This window comes from Pinus tabuliformis, chromosome J (genome assembly GCF_031772625.1).
Source record: "Pinus tabuliformis cultivar Carrire ecotype Pingquan chromosome J, CPIR1, whole genome shotgun sequence".
NCBI classification, from domain to species: Eukaryota; Viridiplantae; Streptophyta; class Pinopsida; order Pinales; family Pinaceae; genus Pinus; species Pinus tabuliformis.
This window is the reverse complement of record NC_142295.1, coordinates 485,419,102-485,443,430: the sequence shown is the minus strand read 5'-3', so window position 1 is coordinate 485,443,430 and position 24,329 is coordinate 485,419,102. Positions and strand designations below refer to the sequence as shown.

Here is a 24,329-nt window from a genome sequence, read left to right as displayed (position 1 = left end):
CTTGGCCCTCGTCATCGCCTCTTCGTACTTGTCATTATCATTGGGGTCGACTGGGATAACTATAACATTCAAGGCGAATTTCTTAACATGATTCCTGTCAAGCATTGATATGATTCTGGCCGTCCAGGCTGCGAAGTTCGATGCTACGTCCAGTCTATCTTGGTCTCTTACCTCGTGAAGTTCCATGACACTCTACTTCCCTCCTGGAAGTTCTCTGTTCGACTCCTTTGAGTCTCTACTTCCCATCTGGAAGTTCTCTTCTAGACTCCCTCTAAGTCTTGATTTCCCTCCTGGAAATCATTTTGCTGCTTGTTGAGATGCCCCCTACTCTGATCATCTTATGCAACTGCACTGCTGATCTAGGTTCCTCGGCTAGAAACCCTCGATAACAACTCATCTGGCCCTGCTCTGTCAAGTATTGCTCTGACTACAGTACCTCACCAGCGCCACTCTGCAATATTTTTGCAGCCTTCTAGACTCCATCAACTGCCCCTCTGTGAACTGTGTCAGCCCCTCTCTGCCTCACGTTGGCTCTGCGTCACCCTAGATGGGTCTGTGTCAGCCCTTGGATGCCCTGCGTCAGCCCTCTGGCCCTCTACGTCAGCAATGCTAGCCTCTCTGAGGATTTGCGCAGCTCCTGGCTTCTACTGCGTGGCTTTGGTTGGCTCTGCGTCACACTTCTTGGCCTCAGCGTTGCTAGAAACAACTTCTGTCACCTTGGGACAGTTGTTTTCTGCTACTATTGCTCCGCTCGACTGATGTATCTTAGTCCTCCTGTGATCTGCAATCATTCTCTGTTATCATGTTGAAGTTTCTAAGTTTACTTAATTTAGAAAACCTTCATGCACTTTTTTTGATTTATTCCTACCTACTTGTTAATTTTTCTTTAACAAGTTATTTACAAAGTAAATGTTGAAAATAAACACCAATGCATGTTCAACATATTACATATCAACAACTAAAAGAAACAAGAACAACTAAAAGAAATAAGAACAAACACACCACATGACACCATTATTTTTGGACCAATGTCCTTGAAAAAACCCAATGCGGGAAAACTGGTGCAACTATTTGAGGGTTTTCTTATTAAGCAATATTAGAGTACAATCCGGGTGCCGAAACTGGCCTACCCAACAGAGAATTTCCTTAGCAGCTATACCTCACAGTTTGAGAGAACTCTCTTGGTTGAAATCCCGGAAAACCCTTTCAGCAGCTCCTCAGCACAAAACTGCTCCTGCAACTCGAACGTCTGCCCAATCTGGATTGCGTCAACCCCTCTCTGTCTCATGCTGGCCCTGTGTCAGCCTTTCTTGGCCTGTGTCAGCCCCAGGAGGCCTTGCGTCAGCTACGCTAGTCCCTCTAGTGCTTTGCGCAGCACTTGGCTGCCTCTGCGTGGCCCTGCATGAGCCCTTGCAGGCTCTGCGTCACCCTCCTTGGTTGCTGCGCTGCTCTCTTGGCACAATCTCTATCTTCTCTGTTCCTCTGTACCCAATGCCGCTCAGCTGCTCTCCCGATCTCTGATTCTATCTCTCTTAGCAAACCCCGCTCTAGCGAATAGAATGATTGATCATCTGGTGTACTCTCCAAGTGACTCTCAAGGCTCCTCTTATACTTTTCCTGTTGACGATTCAATGGCTGAGATTAAGTCCCTAATAAATGGCTAAAGTAGATCTGGCTTGATCTATGTCTTTTGGACTACTCTAACATAGATTCATATTAATACACATTAATATTTTATTTTCCCTAAGTTTAAACTTAGGGACTCCATTAAAAATATTAATTATTTTAATATCTCATGATCAGTTTAGAATTTGCCCAAACCCTCTTTTGGGTATTGGAGATCTCATGTGCCCCAACCTCTCCACCAAATTTCGTGGCTAGAGCACATCCGATGCTACTCCAAATCAACAACTAGCGATCTCTGCTAAGAAGGAGAGCCCTTTCTCCTCAACAGGGGCTAGTGCACTAAATAATTGTTAAAGTTGGCAACTAGGGCCAAAATCCATGTGGATCATCTTATTTATGGCAGCGGATATTTTTCTTGGATTCCTCTCGTCGAGAGGTGTAGGATTGATCTAATGATTATTCGATTCCGACATGTATTCATGGAGATATGAATTTATTTGTATTTCTTGACAATTTGTCAAGGTCGACCAGCAAGTTAAAGTGTGTGGTACACCCCCAGCTAAACCTCAACGTTGCATATAAAGGAAGGAGACATTGTGTCTCATTTCGCCATTATCTCATCTCATCATCTTCTCTCTCCTAATTTGAATGGCAAGCGTAGGAGCCATTGATCTCTCACACGTGCAAGGAGGAGGAAGACGAATTTTTGTTTTAGGGTTGCGTTGACTGCGTTGACCGAGGTGTCGGGATGCTGACCATTGACCGAGCTACTGGGTAGTGCATTGACCCCGCGTTGACCAGATTTGGACTGCGCATTTATGTTTTGGGTGATACGTTGACCATCGTTGACCCAACGTTGACTAGCGTTGACTGGTTAGAGTTGACTGTACGCTGTGTTTTCGTTGACTGTTGTTTCACTGTTGACCAAGGGCTATTTTGGGCTGCCTATGCTTGCTGTTAAAGGCCGAGTTCTTCAAGGTTGACTTGAGGTCAAATTGGGAGTTGTTTGACCAGCTTTGAATTTGCTGGTTAGTGTTATATTGCTGCTGATATAAAATCACAGATTTGTGATATGGTACTATCTCTCTCTCTCTGCTAAATTATTGAAGAATTTCGAAGAATTGATCAAAGGGTTTCCCCGCATTGGGGTTTGTCCCGGCTAGCTGCCACATGTTGTGTCTCTTGTCTTGGCTTGTCTTCTGTCGATTTTATATATGTTCTATCGACATTTTACTTATATGTTAATGTGATTGCTAACTGAGAATTGACATTGGGCTAATAAGAAGAAATTGAAGTAAATTGCTCTAAGCATAGAACCAGTGAAACAGGAATCGCTGATTTCGGCGATTAATCGCGAGTGCAAGTCTGATCGGTGGCAAAAAGTTCCGTTTCGAATCTGGGCGAGTCAACTCGCGTTGACCGAGTTTAACTCGTGGTCAACGCGAGTTTGACTCGCGATTTATGCGATTTCTGCCGTTTTTAACGAGTCCCGCCAAATTCAATAGGGTTTTCGCCGTTCGACGTCGGTTCCGGTTTGCCGCGTTTGCGTTTATAACATTCCCGCATCGGTGAATTGTTTAACTGTTTAACAGTGATGAATTGTTTATAACATTCCCGCATTCGAACGACGAAGCCGCATTCGAACGACGAAGCAGTGAGCACAGTCCCTGTCGAGTCTTGTGAAACTCAGGTCACAGTTTGCAACTTCATTAGTGTGAGGTATGCATCAATAATAAGAAGCATTGCATCTATTCGAGTGTACATTGCTTCTCTTCTTTGAAGCGTCACATTTATTCTTGAGTGGTTCGCTAGACTCTTTATGGCTCGTATTATGGGTAGCTTGCATCGCATTTGATATACTTTGTATACTTGGTGTGACCCGCATTTAGAGGCTTGCGTTAATCTCTGTTACATTGTGTAAGTAATCTTGATGGTAGTGAGTTATATGACTGTGACAGTTGGCTTTGGTATGCAGTGTATTCATAACAGTAACCCTGACCTTATGATATTTGGTATGGAAGTGAGTATGTTGCATTAATACTTATTCTTGTGTTGCATTAATAGACTAAAACCTTACAGTTCTGAGCTATCTTTGAGTCTGGTTCTTATTACATCACTTTAGCACCCAATATTTGTGAACATGGGTCCAAGCTTAAAACTGTGCCTCAAGGACTGAGCCCTCCAACAAATCTGAGCCACAATTCTGTTCCTAGGTGACTGTTCCAAGTAGCACCAAGTCTGAGCTTGAAGCAGCTATAGGTGAATGTAATTTAATTAAGTCTGCAACAATGATCACAGGTAATTCCGAGCTATGAGCTATCTCGTATCTCCAAAGTTTGATGACTGTCCACTCTGGAATCTGTAATAGGATGCTTTCACAAAACAGGTCCGAGGTATGTAAGTTGAGAGGAATGCTCTGTCATTGAAATACACTCCCTAACACCAGATCCATGATTCCATACACTGTTGATTCAAGTTTCAACAGAGACCATATTTCTACCAGCAAAACCTGAATATTGTACAAGCCTACAAGGCTTCTTTCATGACTATCTTGGTTCACACCAGAGGAGTGAAATGTATGAGAATTTGATCCATATACAGATGACCAATGCTCTACCCATACTACCCAGTCAGAGTTACAGATATGAGTGTTTTGTCCATCTGTCTTCATTTACTTTTTTAAATTTCTAGCATATTTTAAATTTTTGGATGATTTTTAAATTTGATTTTTTGTTGTCTTTCACAGGAGCCACAAATTAAATAGAAGCCGGACTCCAAATCTTAACAGAAGCCACAAATTAAACACAAGTTCAAAGCAACAACAATGCCGAGAGAGAAGGACTTTTCTTGGGCTTATTGTGACAAGATTCCTGGAAAAGCCTTGCTCCTTTGTAAATTTTGCAAAAAGGAATGCAGTGGAGGCATTTATAGATTCAAGTTCCACCTTGCAAAAATACCTGGCCATGATATAGGTATTTGCACCAAGGTTGACGACAATGTCCAATACCAAGCAGCCTTGGCCCTTGATATGTTAGAGCAGCATAATGCCAAGAAAGCAAAGCAAAATGCTGAAATAGGAAATGTTGGAGTTGATACTTTTTCTGCCACTAGCCCCATGTCACCTCAATCTGTTGAATCCTCAATGCCGTTCCCAAGTTTTCCACACATGCCTCCAAGTCAAACTCAAAGCCATGCCGGTCCTTCAACTCCTTCCTTCAACACTGGAGGTGGAAACATAAACACCTTTTTTGCTCCCTGCACAAAACCCGGTTCCCAACCTACCTTGGATGGCACTGGTTGGAAAAAAAATATCTATAGTCAGGCAAGGAAGGCCATTGCTAACTTTTGGTACTATTCTGACATACCTTTCCACCGTGCTAGAAGTCCTTATTGACAAGCTATGATTGATGCAATTGCTGCTGCAGGTCCAGGGTTCAAAGCCCCTACATCAGAGAGCCTTAGGACAGATATGTTGTTAGAGAGTGTTGAAGATGTCATGCTTGTGCTAGCTGAGTTTCGTTCATCATGGGTAGAAACAGGGTGCACCATCATGAGTGATGGATGGACATATCGGAGGAATAGAACTTTAATAAATTTCCTTGTATCTTGTCTCGCAGGCACAATGTTTCTCAAGTCAGTGGATGCTTCAGATAAGGTTAAGACTGCCCAACTTATCTGTGAAATGATGGAGGAAGTCGTTCAAGAAGTGGGAGAAGAAAATGTTGTACAAATTGTCACCGATAATGCAGCGAATTATATGGCTGCTGGTAGACTTTTTGAGATGAGGCACCCCACTATTTTTTGGACCTCTTGTGCTGCCCATTGCATAGATTTAATGCTTGAGGACATTGGTAAGCTTCATTGGATACATGAGGTTGTGGAGAAGGCAAAATCCATAACCAAATACCTATACAACCACACTATTGTCCTAAACACTATGAGAATATACACTGAAGGTAAAGAAATTGTTCGACCTGCAGTGACTAGATTTGTAACAAATTTCATATCTTTGCAATCTGTGGTTGAGCAAAAGATAAATCTGAAGAGGATGTTCTTGGGACCTGAGTGGATGGGATCTAAACCTTCCAAGACCACTGAAGGCATCGAAATTGCTGCACTTGTGTTTAATGATGGCTTCTGGAAAGATGCTGAAGAGATTATTGCTGTGACGGAGTCCCTTGTTAGAGTTCTCAGGTACTTTTAGTCTTTTAACTTTTTCATTTTTTAAATTTCATTTCAAGCTTCTTTTTATTTACAATGTTTCATATTTCTTTAAATTTGAATGCTTGAACTTTCAGGATGGTTGATGGTGACAAACCCGCTATGGGTTACATTTATGAGGCGATGGATCTCGCAAAGGAGGCCATCAAAAGAAGATATGGGGATGATGAGACAAAGTATATGCCTCTTTGGGACATTATAGATGCACGTTGGGATAGGCAATTGCATTCCCCCTTACATGCTGCTGGGTACTTCTTAAACCCACAATATTTTTATGATAAGAGCAAATTTAATGAGGATGGGGAGGTTGGCAGAGGACTTACGACATGCTTGGAAAGGTGCTTCCCTGATCCAGAACAACAAAGTCATGTCTTTTCCCAACTACAAGATTATAGGACACCATCTAAATTGTTTGCCTATACCAGTGCTATAAGACAAAGGTCAAAGATGTTGCCAGGTACCCAGCTTGAAAGCTTCATCAATTCATTAAATTTGTTTAAACTTTATTTTGTATGTTAAATGTTTTATTAAATTTTCTTTTCTTTTTAAGTTTTTACTATTTACTAATTTGGTACTTCTAGTCTTCTACTCACAAACCCTTACCACTTGCTAGGTCTTTGGTGGCAAAACTTTGGTAGTGATACACTAGATTTGAAGAGATTTGCCATTCGAATCTTAAACCAAGCATGCAGTGCTTCAGGTTGTGAACGCAATTGGAGCATGTTTGAGAAAATACATTCTAAGAAGCGCAACCGATTGACACAAAAGCGCTTGAATGACCTTGTATTTGTCCATTACAATCTACGACTTCGCAACAAACAAATACAAGGTGAGATTCGAGAGCTTGAATTTGAAGGTTTCATAATCTAGTTCGTACTTTAAAAGTTTAAAGTTCAAACTTCAAAGTGAAATTTTAATTCACATTTCAATGTCTCATGATAATGACAGGTATTGATCATTCACCAATCGACCTTGAAGAGTTAGATTTGCAAGCTACAAATGCGGCAGAATGGGTTCAATTAGATGAGCCTCCTCTTTTCAGCCTTCATGACTTGGAGAACTTTGAGAGTCAAGCAAGCGAAGGAGTGGGAGGAATCGCTTCTAGTTCTCACTCTTAAGAGTGTTAGACTCTTAGTTGCTGATTTTTTTCTGATTAGTATGCAGTTTTTAACTTTTTTGTAAACTTTTAGAAGCATATGCTTCTAAGGACTCAAGACTCAGTGCTTTGGATCATGTGTGGACTCATAACATATATGAGATACTTATTTATTCATGATATTTTGGACATCTATTGATATTATGCATTGTTTGGACATACCTTTACCCAATATTAATGAAAAATGGTTTTTTTAATTCAATATATGTGTATATTTTTATTTAATGAATTTCCCGATTTTTTCCCGATCCGATTAAAACTCTTCGCTCTTTTGCCTCATCGATTTATTGCCGATTCCGTGTCTGGTAACATTGCATAGAACATACCATAATTTAACATGGTATTAGAGGTGAGGTGAAGACAAAGCCCAAGCAAGAGCAAGTGCAAGAGCAAGAGCAATCACCGAAGACGGTTGGAAAAAGTCACAAGGCTTCATGGGTTCCTCATCACACTTCCCCGCCGAAGACAAGCTTCGTGAGAAGTCTGACTATCATGGATGGAAGATGTCTCTTGATCTGACATTGGAAGAGTAGGAAGTGTTGGATTATGTGAGAACTGAGCCTCCATCAAATGCACTGACTACTACAAGGAACAAGTACACTAAGGGTGAAGTCAAAGCGAAGAAGATCATTTGGGACTCTATTGACAAGCGTTTGGTGGCCTACATTTCCGAGTTGAACACCTTCATGGAGATCTACGATAGATTGGTAAGCTTGTTTAATGTTAGTGATGCAAATCAAGTTTTGTTCGTAAAAAATAAGTTGAAGGATATTAATAAGGGCAAGGACGAGGATATTAAACCCTATTTCTTAAGGATCACTGAGATCAAGAATGATCTCCTATCGATTGGAGAAGTCATTGCTGACAGGGAACTAACTATCACTACTCTTGTTGGGCTTCCATCTAAATGGTATTTATTTAGAACCACTCTTCTCAACAACCATTGAATTCCAGGATTTGAGGAATTGATGGCAAGTTGCATTCAAGAAGAGACAAAGATGGTGGAGCAAGAAATGCCTTCAAGCAAAGGCAACCCCACTGCTTTCTCCTCTCAAGCTAAAAGGAGAAATAATTATGGGTCTAAATTCAAAGGAAAGGCTGGATCGAAGGGTGGAAGAAAGGGAAGATGCTTCGCTTGTAATAAATTTGGCCACTATGCGAGGGAGTGTCCAAATAGGAAGGACACATCTCATGACGATGGTCAAAATCACTCCCGGGGCATCTCCAACCACAATCAAAGGAATGGCAGGTTCAATGGAAAAGGAAAGAGGAATGCCGAAAATCAAGGAGGTGGTCAACCCTCCAAGAAAGCAAGGAACCCCAGGTATGAATCAAATGTTGTTAACAATAAGCAAGGTGAATATTATCTGATATCGGCCCTCTCCACTACCTCTCCTCCGGACTCATTGGGCAATTGGCTTATTGATAGTGGTGCCTCAAGGCACTTCATTGGCTACAAGGAAGCTCTCTATAATATGATAGAGAAGGAGACAAACTTAGAGATTATTCTTGGAGACAATTCCACCTATCCTGTAAAGGGTGTAGGGAATGTTACTCTTCAATTAAATCAGGGTAACACAATTCATTTGCAAGAAGTCCTATATGTACTTGATATCAAGATGAACCTGGTGTCCATTTCAGCAATGGAAGACAAAGGCTACAAGGTGGCCTTCATCGATGGCAAGGTACGTGTGTGGAAAAAGAATGTTAAAGATGATTTCATTCTTGGATTTCGGGTTGACTCTTTATATCAAGTTGGAGGAAGTCCGTTGGGAGTCATGTCTTGTGACACATCTCTCCATTCTGAACTATGGCACTGGAGGTTTACCCACCTTCATTATAAGGCTCTACCCGATGTGAGACAAATGGTGACAGGAATGCCCGAGTTTAAAGTAGAGCAAGAAGGTGTATGTCTGGGGTGTGCCGAAGGAAAACTCAAAAGGGGACCATTCCCCTCAAGCCATAGCAAAAGCTCTCACATTTTGCAGTTGGTTCACTCCGACATATCTAGTATGATGCCTGTGAACTCTTTGGGAGGATATTCATATTATCTCACTTTTGCAGATGATTATTCTCGCAAGACTTGGATATACTTATTGAAAAAGAAGGATGAAGTGTTCTCCTGGTTTTGTCACTTCAAAGCCTTGATTGAGAATCAAACCGAGAAGAGGATCAAGATCTTAAGGACTGATAATGGGATTGAGTATGAATCCAATGAGTTCCATGACTTTTGCAAGGAAGCTGACATTAAGAGGGAGACCACAACACCATACACTCTTGAGCAGAATGGTGTGGTGGAAAGGAAGAACTGTACGATTTTGGAAGTTGTTCGTTCCATGCTCCATGATCAAAGGCCTTCGAAGTTTCTATGGGCTGAAGCTGCGAATACCGCCATATGTGTTAAGAACTGATGCCCTCATCAAGCATTGGATTCCAAAACACCCGAAGAAATGTTCACTGGTAAGAAACCTGACGTCTCTCATTTTAGAATTTTTGGAAGTCCCGTATATTTTCATGTGCCGAAAGAGAAAAGAAACAAATTGGGTGCATTTGGAAAGAAGGGAATCTTTGTGGGCTATAGCGAAACTTCTAAGGGCTATAGAATCTATGTGGCTGGTCAAAGGGAAGTCGAGATAAGTCATGATGTCACCTTTGACGAAGATATGGCTCTTAGCAAGGTTAACAATCTTCGCATTCTGAGGAAAGATAAAGAAGTTTACACCAGGAAGTCAGATGAGAAGGAAGATGAGACGATGCCCGATGTGGAAGAACCTATGGATCCTATTGATCCCCCTCTGCAAGAGCCTTCCTCTTCTAGGAAGAGGCCCTCATGGCTTAGGGGGACACTTGATGATGCCAAAGGACATATTGCACCCAGAGGGACTTTCCGTGAAAGTAAGAAGCCGACCAGGTATCAGGGATACTTGACCATTATGAGCACCATCATTCAAAATGAGCCTTCATCGTTCGAAGAAGCCGTGAAGCATAAAGTATGGAAGGATGCTATGAATGAGGAATACGAGTCCATCATGAAGAACGATGTCTGGGATGTGGTCCCCAAACCCCAGGACAAAACAATTGTCACCTCGAAGTGGCTTTACAAAATAAAGCATGGAGCTGATGGGAGTGCTGAAAAATATAAGGCTCGCTTTGTTGCTCAAGGCTTCTCTCAAAAGGAAGGTGTAGATTATGATGAGATATTTTCACTTGTTGCCCGATACACCACCATATGCTCGATCATAGCCCTTGCTGCTTCACAAGGATGGAACCTACGTCAGATGGATGTCAAGATCGCGTTCTTGCATGGTTCAATTAAAGAGGAAGTCTATGTGAAACAACCCGAGGGGTTTGAGATTCATAATCGGGAATCTCACATATGCAGGTTGACGAAAGCTCTTTATGGGCTAAAGCAAGCACCTTGAGCTTGGTATGAGAGGATCCATAGCTACTTGATGAAACTAGGATTCACTAGGAGTGAAGCCAATACAAACCTTTACTTTAAGGTTGAGGATGATAAGCCTCTCATACTGGTGCTGTATGTTGATGACCTTTCTTTGACGGGTGCAAACCTTCTCATTCACAAATGTAAGAGGGAGTTGGCTTCTGAATTTGAGATGAAGGACCTAGCACTGATACACTATTTCCTAGGGTTGGAGGTCTGGCAGAAGCCAGGAGAGATTTTCCTATGTCAAGGAAAATATGTGGTGAAGATATTGGAGAGATTCGGTATGGCGGACTGCAAGCTTGTGACTACCCCAATGGAGCTTAACTTCAAGAAGTTATGCGGTAGTGTTGCTGGACCTGCTTTGGGAAATGCTACTGAGTATTGTCAACTCATAGGAGCATTGATGTTCTTGGTGAACTCCCATTCGGATATATGTTTTGCAGTCATCACGTTGAGCCAATATATGGTTGAGCCTCATCACTCACATTGGATTGGTGCCAAGAATCTTCTGAGATATCTTCAAGGCACAATCACTCATGGGTTGAGATACAAGCATATTCCGATGCTGATTGGGTAGGCAGTGTGGTGGACCAAAAGAGCACTTCTGGGTGCTGTTTCTCTTTGGGTTCTGCCTTGATCTCCTTGATGAGCAGGAAGCAAAAGTTGGTGGCTTTGAGCACCGCTGAGGTAGAGTACATTGTTGTGAGTATGGCCTCCTGTGAGGTTGTTTGGTTGAGGAAGCTCTTCAGTGAGCTGTTTGGACATACATTGGATACCACTGTGATCCTCTGCAACAACCAGATTGGGATTCGTTTATTTGAGAATCCCGTATTTAATGATCACTCCAAGCACATCGATATCAGGTACCACTTTATCCGAGATATGGTATAGTGAGGAGTTATAAGGTTCCATCATATTGGGACAGATGAGCAGGTCGCCGACTTTCTGACGAAGCCCCTAGGAAAGGTCAAATTCTTGACTTTCCTAGAACGACTAGGAGTTGTTGAGAGATCCTCTTATGAGGGTCCTGTATGATGCATACACTGAGCTCTGGGAGCTCCGAGGGGCTCGGGGTATTTCTTGGAGCGACGAGTGACCATAGGGTGACTCACCTTCCCCTAGTGGTGTGCTGGGTACAGGGTAAATGGTTCAACCTTCCCCTGTGATACCCCGTGGTGACATGTAGGCAAGATGAGTGGTTCATCCTTCTCCTACCGAGACATCCTACCCATGTAGTTTGGGACTCATGGGAAGTACCTCTCATCTGGACAATGAGTAGGGAAATGAGGATAGGGACCATAGTAGTACCGATGGACGCATTGTGTATCTACCGTACTCCGTATGTTAGACATTGATCTGGGATCAATTGGAACTGACTTTGGGTCAATAAGAGTAATATAACTCACTCTCTTTTGGAACTAATCTGGGATCAGTAAGAGTGGTATGACACACTCTCTTCGTTGGGTCTGACTTTGGGTCAGTAAGAGCGCTATTGGGCAATCTCTTTTATTTGGGACTGACTTCGGGTCAGTAGAGGATGGTATGATACATTCTCGATCATTTCTTCTTATTCATAGTTCAACAGAGCAGAACAGAGCAGAGCAGTGCATGGCAGTGCATTTGATGGAAGACCGACAGATAGATGGATCAGTAGATGGAGTTTGGCCTATTTGAGAGGGAATGTTAAAGTTGGCAACTGCCAAACTCCATGTGGGTCATCTTATTTATGGCATCTGATATTTTTCTTGGATTCCTCTCATCGAGAGGTGTAGCATTGATCTAACGATCATTCGATTCCTACATGTATTCGTGGAGATAAGAATCTATTTGTATTTCTTGACAATTTGTCAAGGTCGCCAGCAAGTTAAAGTGTGTTGCACACCCCTAGCTAAACCTCAATGTTGCATATAACGGAAGGAGACATTGTGTCTCATTTCACCATCATCTCATCTTATCATCTTCTCTTTCCTAATCTGATTGGGCAAGCGTAGGAGTAGTTGATCTCTTAGACGTGCAAGGAGGAGGACAAATTTATGTTTTAGGGCTGTGTTGACCGAGGTGCAGGGCTGCTAACCATTGACCGAGCTATTGGGTAGTGCATTGACCCTGCATTGACCATATCTGGATTGTGCATTATGTTTTGGGTGATACGTTGACCATCGTTGACCCAACGTTGACTTGCGTTGACTGGTTACGACTGACCGCATGTTGTGTTTTCGTTGACTGCTGTTTGACTGTTGACCAAGGGTTGTTTTGGGCTGCCTATGCTTGCTGTTGAAGACTGAGTTCTTCAAGGTTGACTTGAGGTCAAATTGGGAGTTATTTGACCAACTTTGACTTTGCTGGTTAGTGTTATATTGCTGCTGATATAAAATCACAGATTTGTGATATTGTACTATCTCTCTCTCTGCTGAATTATTGAAGAATATAGAAGAATTGATCAAAGGGTTTCCCCGCATTGGGGTTTGTCCCTGACTAGCCGCCACATGTTGTGTCTCTTGTCTTGGCTTGTCTTTTGTCGATTTTATTTATGTTCTATCAACATTTTACTTATATGTTAATGTGATTGCTAACTGAGAATTGACATTGGGCTAATAAGAAGAAATTGAAGTAAAGTGCTTTAAGCATAGAACATACCATAATTTAACAATAACACACTAACTACTTAGAGAAAGATATGATGCCGCAAGGTCGATATTTGCATAAATAAAACATCAAGATTACAATGCTTGGTGCTTTTGTCTTCTTCCCAATCCTGTCTAATTCCCTTGACTGCCCTCGTGGGCAAGGTACTCTCTTCTTTATACTTTTCAAATACAACAAGAAGATCATCATGAGAATCTTTCGATTCTCATGTGATCTTAAAATAAGAATACATTTTGGTAATTCATACAACAATTTCCATGGTAAGGGTAAAGTTGTAACAACTTCCTTTAATTACAATGATCTTTGTAGAAAATCTCAACTACTCGAGTTGTATGCTCCATGAATATCTCTCGGTGGTTGAGCTGGCTTTGACTTGATGTGTTCCTAGATCCGGTTCATGTGACTAATTAATGAAGAAAAACATGCTCAAGGAAAATTGCTCGTGTATCAACAACATTTCTCGGAATCTTTGTCCAAATTGATAAAGGAAACTGAAAGTGCAATCCTGTAAAACCTTCAATAGACCTCGTAAATCTGAAACAACCCGTATGTTAGTTTTATAATAAAATTAAAAACTAAGGCAGTAATTCCTATGCCAAAGTAAAGCAGAATTAGACTAAGAAAGTGATATATAGAAAAGGACATACTTAGATGAATAATAATTGTTACAATTACAAAGCATGGCATTGTTGGTCAAGAAGGGAGAAAAAGGAATAGGAATATGAGTGAAAAAAGGTAGCAATTCCATGGCCCAACTCTCTTTTTGGTCATTGTGCTTGACTGAGAAACCATTGTTTATGGTTGGAGAGTTTAGCCTCATGAACGATATTTATTCATCCCATGGTTAGTTGGGAACTGAATTTGATGCCATTGGGTTTTGGGTTATGGGATGTGTTTTGATGCTTTGTATCTTTCCTTGTGATGAGACTTGTACATTTGATCTCTCCCTTGGGTTGTTGCTGAGAGACCTATGGATTGGTCGGGGAGTTTGACCTTGAAAGAGAGAGAGAGTTGTGCATCTGATCTCTCCCTTGGGCTATTACTGAGAGACCAATGGATTGGTCAGGGAGATTGATCTTAAGAGAGAAGGGAAAGAACCTCACTGGCTAAAAGGGAGTGTTGGAAATTTAGTAGCCATGGTCGACATTTTCATCAATAAAGAAAAAGGAAAATTTTGATCTTGAATTTATGTCTTTTTTACGGTGTTGGATGCCACCAACAGTAGGGGGTCTTCTTGGTATGATGTCCCAACTAGACTTCACACCACCTGGAGTAGGAGCCCCATCTGGATAATAGGCCTGATCGCCATAACTTAAAGTTTTGCCTTGGCTGTAATAAACACCATAAGAGAGTATATAAAGAACCTTTGAAACAAGCATGTTGACACTATGAATCATACAATGTATATAAGATACTTTCACAAATGAGAAGAGATAAACTGAGTCTTTAGAAGAAAAGTAATATTACTATCCTAATAAAGAAACACGAGAGCATAGAAAGAATCATTAATTAACTTGCAAAGTAGTTCACAAGATAGCAACAATCATAAAAGCAAGTAACACCGCATATTCAAAATGATGTATACTGAAGCCAACAAAATAGTTCATTTTCATTAGTATGTATGAACACACACATCTGTTGCAAACATTAAAAAATAGTATTGCAACATCCGCAATACATGCATGAAAGTGCGTCAACTCTGAGAGCTTCAAATATTTAGTGAAAGTTTCAAGATACACAATAACAACGATGTGACACTAGCCCCAATAGTGGAACATTAAGTCACTACTTGCTCCTCCAAGGAATGATCTTCTCTCCTATGCCAAGCTAGAGAAGCCAAGTTGGAGAGTCCTTTTGCTTGAGCTATGAGGGTTTATTTATAACAAATGAGGTGACTCATGTGACTCTTGATCTCCCCCATGACTTTTGAGCTCCCCTATGACTTTTGAACTTCTATGTGACCTTTGAGCTCCTACATGACTTTAGGATTTCCTAATGACTTTCCACATTCCATGTGTGACCCTTGGGCTTCCACACATTTTTCATTTTCTCATTTCTTTGGAAATACAAAATTACATTCCACAAATTGTGGCAAAATACGTGGAAAGCATAGGAATTTTGTGATGATGCTTTGAGAAGCCATAACTTAATGACTGTGACATCAGACTTCATTGTAATGTATTAATGTCAAGTTCCTCTCTTTACTACTATGTCTTTAGCTCTTCATGATATATCTGACTTGTACTTCATCTTCACCCTCCAAAGGGTCTGGATAAGTATTGGAACCTTCTAAGTCAACATGAGTTGCCATCTTTCTATCATGGTTCAAGATTCCTTTACTCTTGCATGATAGAATCTCTGTGTCTCATCTCCATAAGTGTCCTTCTTGTAACCACCTCTTCTTGTTGACCTCCTTGAGCATCATCTTGCCATGATAGGATGATAGCACCTACAAATGAAGTTCGCTCATGACATGGCAACATCAGTCCCAAAATTACGGATTCTATCTTTGTTTGCTCATGTGAGGTTGATTGTGGTGGGATAGTGCACAGAGTTAGGAGGCAGGGAGTGAAGGTCTAGAAATTGTGACTGTGCAATACGCAGTGGCAAGGGAGAGGCAAGTCATGAATTGCACATTGGGCAAGTCCAGGAGGTAAAGATGACAAGCTCACTCACTGTGAATGCACACTGTGCACTGCTTGAGGGGAGGGGTCTAGGTGTTGCGCAATTGAGCACTAAAAGGGCTAAAAGATTACCCTATTGCTCACTAAATGTGTGTAGTGCGCAATGAAGGCAAGGCTTGGTCAAGGCATTATGCATAGGGAAATTTCAGGAGACAAGAGTGGCAAGCTTGGGCACTGTAACTGAGAGGGAGGCTCAAGGAATTGCACAATTGAGGGAGGCTAGGGTCTAGGGATGACCCCACTGTCCACTAAGACTTCACAATGTTTAATACAAGGTAGGGTTGATCAAGGACTACACAATGGGCAAGTGTAAGTAGCAAGGTTGAGGGTCTAAGTTCTAAAGTTGCTCAATGCGTAGTTAAAGGAGGTTGTCCTCTAGGATTGTGTAGTGCACAGTTCCAGGATATAAGGACTTCATCACTACAGCTTAGTAATGCACAATGCACTCATCACTTAGCTAGAAGTTGAATGTGCTCATGAGTTGCGCAAGATGTGAGGACAGGGAAGAACTCCAAAATTGACTAAGTGTGAGATCAATGAGACAAGAGAATAAAAGCATGCAACATGTCTTGAACATGATCACACACATATATACACTCATGCACATAATGAAAAGATACACAATACCCAAAACCAACATGCATACAACAAATGACATTAAAGCGGCATTTATCTCCAAGTGAGACACTTAAGATGTAGTTTTACGACATAAGTGTCGACTATAACCAAAAGGTGCACTATGCCATGGGAATGTGTCCATCACATGTTCTTATGATGGATATCATTAACTAGTGTAAGAGAGTGTACTGGAGCTGCCTCTAAAAGGTGTGCCATGGTTCTCTTAGGATATGTGAAAACAAGGGAAAGCAACACACGTGAGAATGAAAGCAGGCAAATGTGACACTTGTAGGGGCAAAAGAAAGCAAAAGCGACACTTGCAAAAGAAAAAATGATAGTTAAGAAACTCATCGAGATGATGGGGCATTTGCAACCATGAGTGAGAGAATGCTCCTTGTACTCCAAAAGTGCATAGAGCTCAAAAGTGAAAGATGAATGTGAAAATGAGCTCTAGATTGGACTCTTTATATAGGGAGAATGAACATGCAGTTAGGGTTAATATTTGTGAGTGCGCTTAGTGCATGTTGGGAAACTAGGAGTCAAGAGTGAAATGACTGCCACTAAGAGGTGTGACAATATTGACTTGAAGAAGGACACTCCCACTGTCAACAAAGAGTGCACAATCACTATCTGCAGAGAATGCCCATACATTGTCACAGGGAACTATGCAATTATTGGAGTGAGAATTGCATAATCACTGTGGGCATGGATTGCACAATCGTCGATGATAAGGATTGCACAATCACTGTGAGTAAGGATTGCGTAGTCACTGTCATTGCAAGGGCAATCATTGTCTCTAAAGACTCTGCAATCACTATTGCTAAGACTGCGTAATCACCGAGGCATGTGTCGGCTTGTGAAGGCCTCAAGAGTTGGGCATGTGAAAGCAAATAGATCAAGAATTAAGATCCCTAAAGGAAGACTTGAAAACTTAGACTACATGGCAAGGCACGACCTTAATGGTTTGATGGCATGATCATAGGAGGCTCCATAATTTGAAGGTAGGAAAAATTTGGACGGTCTTGTAGCAGCAAGAATATGTCCCCACAAGTGTCAAGTCGGTCCCCTAGATCAAGTCAAGCTTGCCGTGGAGGCACCCATTCCACCCCCTTTTGATACTATTTATAGGAGAGCACTTCTCCTCATTTGGACATTGATTGATCTCTTGATTATCTCTATTCTAGTGAGGATAAAAGAAGTAGAAGAGGCCAAAAATCTGTGGAAGAAAGAACGAAGATGACTTGGTTGCTTGGCACTTGTGAGAGGTCTCTTATCTCTAGTTAGTTGTTATTTTTGATGATTTATTTTTGGATGAATTGATGAACATTGACTCTCTTTCATAAGGAAGATTTTTGGGTTTTCCCCTTTGTGGGTTTGCTCTGGCTGCAGGACTAATTTTCTATGTCTCTTGTCTGATTGTCTCATTGTTATTTCTACTACTCTACTATGATTAATGGTTCAAATTTTCTTATGTATAACTACTTGATGATGTTGAATGTTATATATAATTGATGCTAATAAATCATTAGAAGTAGTTATCATGAAAGAAAATTGTTCTAGAATATGGTACTCTAGGAAAATCAACAACTTGCACTACAAACATCATGTATCCCTTCCTGCTGCACCATTTTAACTACAACGCAGTGATTTACCGGACTGTTACATGCTTTCTTTTTTTGTGTAACATCATTCTCTTCCCATTGTGATTTAACCACTCGATTGACTTATTGAAGCTATCGACTTTTGTCTTGTACTTTGCCAACCAATCCATGCCAATTAATAAACCGTATGATCCCAGTGGGATTCAGTTTAAATCGAATGATGTGGGCATGTTTCCATTGTGACTGGACACGATTTCACCATGCTCTCAACTCAACTCTTCATCCCTGTGGCCAACTTGATTGACTACAATTCCTTTTGTGCTTCCTTCTATAGTGCACACTTCTCTACAATGTTGGGACTAACATAACTAAAATTTGAGCTAGGGTCGATTAAAATTGAAACACGTTGGTCGTTAACCATACCTTTTGTTTCGATCACTAAGGCTTGGTGATCAACTTCTCTGTTTTCCAATAGTGGATGGAATACTCTGAGCTATGTCATTGATTGTCTCCCCTTTATGTACATTGTATAGTCCTGGGAAATTCCTCTATAACTGAGGACAATCCCTCCGTAAGTGGTCTTCGCCACACTTCCAACATTCTATGGATTTCCTCTTGGACCCATTTCTTGCAGAAGTGGTAAATTTCATACTTCCACCTTGCTAGTGTCTTACTATTTTCTGCCTCTTTCCCTCAAAACTAGCCTCGCCCTTTGTTTTCCAATCATCCTTGTAGTCATATTTGTGCTTGGATTGCTCATAACAATACTTCAGCTTCCTGATAGCATCCTCTAGAGTTTGTGGCTCATCAAACTCTATCTTGTCCCTGAATGCTTGTGGCAACTGACTAGATACCCTTGAATCTTTGGTTTCTCATCCTTGAGGTAGAGCACATACCTCAACAACTCCAAGAATTTAGTTGTATATCCATTAGCTAACAACTTCCCCAGCTTGAGTTCATAAAACTCCTTGGCCTTGTTGTCATAGTACCTCTCAGACAGGTACTTCTCTTGAAAGTATCTTTGAAATTACCTCGAGGACAACAATTCCTCTTGAATGCATGTGATATTCTTTAGGTCTTCCCACTAGACATCGACCTTGCCTCTCAGGGTGAAGGTGGTTGCTCTTGCATTCATATTTTCAGAGTAATTATGGACCCTGAAAAACTTCATTGCAAGCAGCCATGTCTCTGCTTCTTCAACTTTCTTCTCTTCTTCATCAAATGTAGGAGGCTTTTCTTTCTTGAATTCGTTCGGCATGAAATATTTCCATTTCCCTCTCTTTTGTTGGTAATGCCTTTTAGTTGCAACACTAGGCAGTTTCTCAGGACTTCCTATCCTCTTCTCTGGGGTACTTTGAGGAGTTCCACCCCTCACCATGACTTCATTTCTCTGCTTGTGTCTTTTCTTAGATCTGTTGCCTTCTGCACCATTAGTGTTCAATTCTTGTCTTCCAAGCCTTGATGAACTCTATTTAAACATGTAACTAGCTCCAAGCTCATGCTATTTTTGTTTTTGGAGACCTGACGGGACTGCATTCAATTCTCTCTGCTTTTCTTGGGCCCTGACAACCTTCTCATTGTTAGCCTTGCAACTCCTTAGCTCAACCCTTAAACTTCTAAGAGTATTCATCTAGTCAGGGGAACCTTCCTCTCTCCCTTTCTCCACTGATTCTTGTTCATGTCCATATTGAGATCTATTAGTGCTATATTGCACCATTCTGCTGCACATTCTCTTTACTCCTCATTGTCTTCTTATGTGTTATCATACACATACTACTATTAGCGAATCAAAATATAAGAAATCATATTTACTATCACCTTGGCTCAATTGCAATAAGCCCGTTGTGTATATCCATTCGAAACATCACACCTCAAGTTAGCATGCCTGATAGGAAATAATGATCATATCAAGGTCTATACTTGCATACAACATGCAATCTACAATCAAATGCTACAACAACATACAACAATCAACCAAATTTAACAAAGCATGTAACTTTTATTCCCAAAGGTCCAATGTTGGACCTCCAATGCTAATACCACTTTGTAACCCTCCCTCCCCACCCTTTGGACTTCCCAAGCTGAATGGGAAGTGTTACTTTGCCCAAGCTTGACCTCCATGGTCTCATTATGGAAATGGGGTTACAAAATTTCTCTTTTCCCAAAGTTAGTGATCAACTTTGGGCTACACCAACGTGTTCAACTTTTCAAGAGCTTTTCGACAATATAAATTTTATCAAAATCCGGCTCTCAGATCAAAAGTTATGGGCATTTAAAGCTTTGGCCAATTAACCTTGCCACATCAACCCAAGCACTGCCACGTAGAATTCTAGTTGCCTATGCAGTGCTGCCACATTACCCGCAATGTCCACCGTGGTTGTTGCCACATCACCATGCCTTTGCACCATTCCTTCGGAAAACACCCACAACCTCGCAGCGTGACAATAAATTTTAATGGTAAGTGTTAGGAATATTTCTATCCGCAACTCTCGTCAACTGTGACCTTTGCTGCCAAAACCACTGTAATTGCAAATAAGTTCCATGGTGAGACGAAAATTTCTCAATCCAGTGACGAGAATGAATTCCCATCTCATGCCTTTTGTCAACTCTGTAGCACTTGTTATTTAAACCTTTCGCGATTCGTGATGATATTTTGTTGACGTCATCTTGGTGTCACACACCAATGTGGCCTCTTATAGAGGTGCCATGTGTCATATAGAAAACAGGGCACATGACCATCCAAAAAGGCCACTTTTGCCTGCCACATGTCACACCATCCACGTACCACATCAACACCTTGTCGATATCACCAATCCACGTTATCTAGTACACATGTGGCCTTCCACGTGGCCAATCTTGGTCCATGTGGCGCTTTCCACCTGGACTCAATTTTGGGTCCCGCCAGTGGCTCGACCCTTCATGCTTTGTGGCATTTCAGCGTTATAAAATTCTTTGAGGTTTCATTGTGGATCCCTCCTATGACACCTCCATGTCATCGCACCCTGCTTTCACACCAAAACAAGGGGAAAGGCCACCGCCCAAAAGATTGTGGCACGATAGGAAATCTGTGGTCGTATAACGAGAAAAATTCTTTTCTCATGCCCCCTGTTACATGTCAATCCATCCAACATGGCACACCCCTATGAGGGCATGACACAACGTGAATCTTCATGTTTGATAATGGAAACATTCCCATCTTGTGCCATCTGTTAAGCACCACCCCAACGAACAAGTCACTCATTTATGAGGGCACAACGCAACATATATATGTGTGCCAAATGACAAGAATATTTCCCGTTACTTCCTCGTTGTAAGTTAGCAAATTTCTTAAGGTATTCTCCCATGTGTTGTGGACAACAACCTAATCATTGAGCTTGGTGGCTCTAAGGCATGGAGACTATGTCTCCATTATACGCACCTCAACCATAGACTTCCACGAGTGTATACATAACAACTAAGTCACATGACACGAGGACACGAGACACGGAGGACACGTAAATACGAGTATTCAATACGAAATGCAGCGACCCGGAAACAGGACACGAGGGACATGTTATATATATACCGAATTATAGTTTTTGATCCATATTAAACTGCAGGTTGCAACTTATCTAATCAAATTAAAATATAATTACTTCAAAGTTCATAGTTCATTTAAAAAAAATAAATAGAATAAGAATTTACTATTTAGAAATTAGAATGTAATATGCTTGGTCTTGATTCTTGAATATTCAATGTTCATTGAGGAAGATTTGATGAATCTGGGAAGATGACTGCCACCTTCAATGCCACTTTTATAGCCCTAATCATAAATCTGATAATCCTTCTTCCTTTGAGGAATTAAGGTCCATTTATTTTTGTAATAGTATTTATAAGACTATGAAAGAGACAATTTTCTGTGGTCTGGAGGCATGGGAATGGGTAAAAAATTTGCCATCTATATGGCAAGATATCCTTCGAGCGCAATAAATTGAAGGTTATACAACTTGAAATTATAGTTCAATACTTCTGTCAAAGAAGGTATATGTCATTGATGCCACTACATATTTATTGTTCACTCATGCTTTGCGTTTGCTGATGCATTTTAAATATCTCGATCATCACATTTATCCTTGCCCAGTCTCTTCAAAGTAATTGTTACTGATTTTCTTGATAACTTCAATCACATTGTAAGCTTAAACTTTAAGGTTATGCACAATTAGTGAATGCATTCAAAATATGAATCTCACATGTATGGTGGGAGCTACATAGCGCTGAAAGAACAGTTAGACAAATGTAATAAAAAGAAGAAAAAAAAAGAAGTTAATGGAACATCAGAAGTTAGATTATCCCTTCAGAGTAAAGAGATTCAAAATATAGTCAGAAACATGCCTCTAAACACGGTTAAATTGGAAACATAACAGGTGAGTACACAAGTAGAAATTTGTTTTACTCGAATTATAGGTAAGAAAGTCAAGAAGCTTTTCATTTTATGATATTATAAGCATACATTATTCGCAAAATAAAATTACCATAGAAGTTCCAAGATCTTAAAAGATGACAAGATGGGCAACTACTTGAATTCACACTTCATACACGCTGCAAGCATTAGGAAAGCATTCTTCTTCTGTCCATTCTAAGATGTATTTTGTGTTACGACCGAGCAATTACAGAGTTATAGTTATAGAGCACATTTATGAATTGCCCATCTCGAAGAATAGTCTGATAGATTGACACAAGTTTTCGAAGCGCATTTCTTTAAGGCTTAAATGTCTTTTAGTGATAGCACATTCAATCCATTAGAAATAATAATCATTCACATTCACCAAAAAGATAGAGAAATAATTGAACCATCTAGAGTGATATCAAGCTACCTAAAAGAAAACCTGCGTGAGAGCCAGTGACGGACCATGGTTTACCTGAACGCTATAGCCTGCCAAGTTGCCAAACCTCACACACGTTACAACCAAACAGCTCCATGAGTCCACATAAATGACTCGGTCCACACTCGACTCCACACGACAAATATACAGTGACAGAGAGTGACGACTGAGGAAAACAACGGAGGAAAATAGGAAAAGAACCCCGAAAAAATAATTGTGTGGGCTTTAAACTAGTGATTTTGTGGGGTACATATTCGACTGGAGAAAAAACGTTAGGGCAACGTATTCTAGACACCGAATACTCGTTTTCCAGGAGTAGGACACGACTAAAATGACCGAATACGTTTTACATTTTATAGGACATGATAAAAAACGTTTTCGACACGTTTTAGGGCCGTTTTCGTGTCCATCACGTTAAATACGAGATACGGGACCTTGGAGAATGTGTCCTGTGACTTAGCATAACAAGCATTTGTATTTTCATGTGCATGAACAATAGAAGTCACACACAGTGACAGTGAGTTGAACTCAACAATTTAACCATAACACAATCCCTGCATAAGCATTACTAATGCATTCATTGTTATAACCCATAACAATAACATTTAATCATTCTTAATACAATAGAATACAAGTAGATACACTTATCTGAATAACTTAATGACTAGCAACTAAGGGACTTCAACTCTCCTCCCAACCGTAAGCCAACTGCATTGTAGTCTTTCTTGCATCTGATCACCCTTGAGCTAGATTCAGAGTCTAAGGAGGTAATTTCTTAGGAGTTCTTGACCAGTCAAGAGCGTTGGAAAATCCATAGAGATGGCAGTTAAAACAATTTTCCTTATTATGACATTAACTTGTGATGTTTTTCATTATTAGTATTAGATCTCTTAATTATCTTTTCTTATCTTCAAGATTAATGCCAAGCAACAAAAGAAGATGACACAAGATATAGGCACTCTGCCAGGGCAAAACCCCCCTCGAGCAGAAGACCTAGTCACAAATTCTTCCATCATTAAATTCAAGATGAGATGACCAAGACCTTTACAAACTAGACTAGACTCCTTCCATCAAGTCACCCTCCTTCCTTTCACTGTGTTAGCATCATCACTGTAGTACCACTTAGATCTTCTTACTGTGATGACACCGAAATATAGTGTCACCGAACCTTCCTTGCTATAGTGGTATCTAACCTTCATCACTGTAGTTGCACGAAACTGAGATAATACTTTACTGTAATAGCACCGAGTGATAGCACATAACAATACCGAGAGTATGTCTGTAACTTATCCTCTTTGTTCCTTGTCCGAATACCTGTAGTGACCCCGAAATACATGCCTCTGAAATGCTTATCAAAACTGTTATGTGGTCGCCAAAATTCTCCACAGAGATAGCCAAATTTTCTCTCTGAAATCCGAGCCTCTGTTCCTTATGGAATGTGAGCTTTTGTATCGAACTTCGATCTCTGAA

At 40.7% G+C, this 24,329-nt stretch overlaps 1 protein-coding gene and 1 long non-coding RNA gene across 2 annotated transcripts in view; both read left to right on the top strand.

The window, feature by feature from the left end:
* Positions 1-24,329, top strand: part of LOC149227908 (primase homolog protein-like) — a 295,380-nt gene that overhangs the window by 247,580 nt on the left and 23,471 nt on the right. The window lies entirely within an intron of this gene.
* On the top strand, positions 6,479-7,199 carry LOC149227909 (uncharacterized). The gene is made up of 2 exons (XR_016247171.1): positions 6,479-6,676; positions 6,796-7,199. It is a non-coding gene; the product is annotated as an uncharacterized LOC149227909 (long non-coding RNA).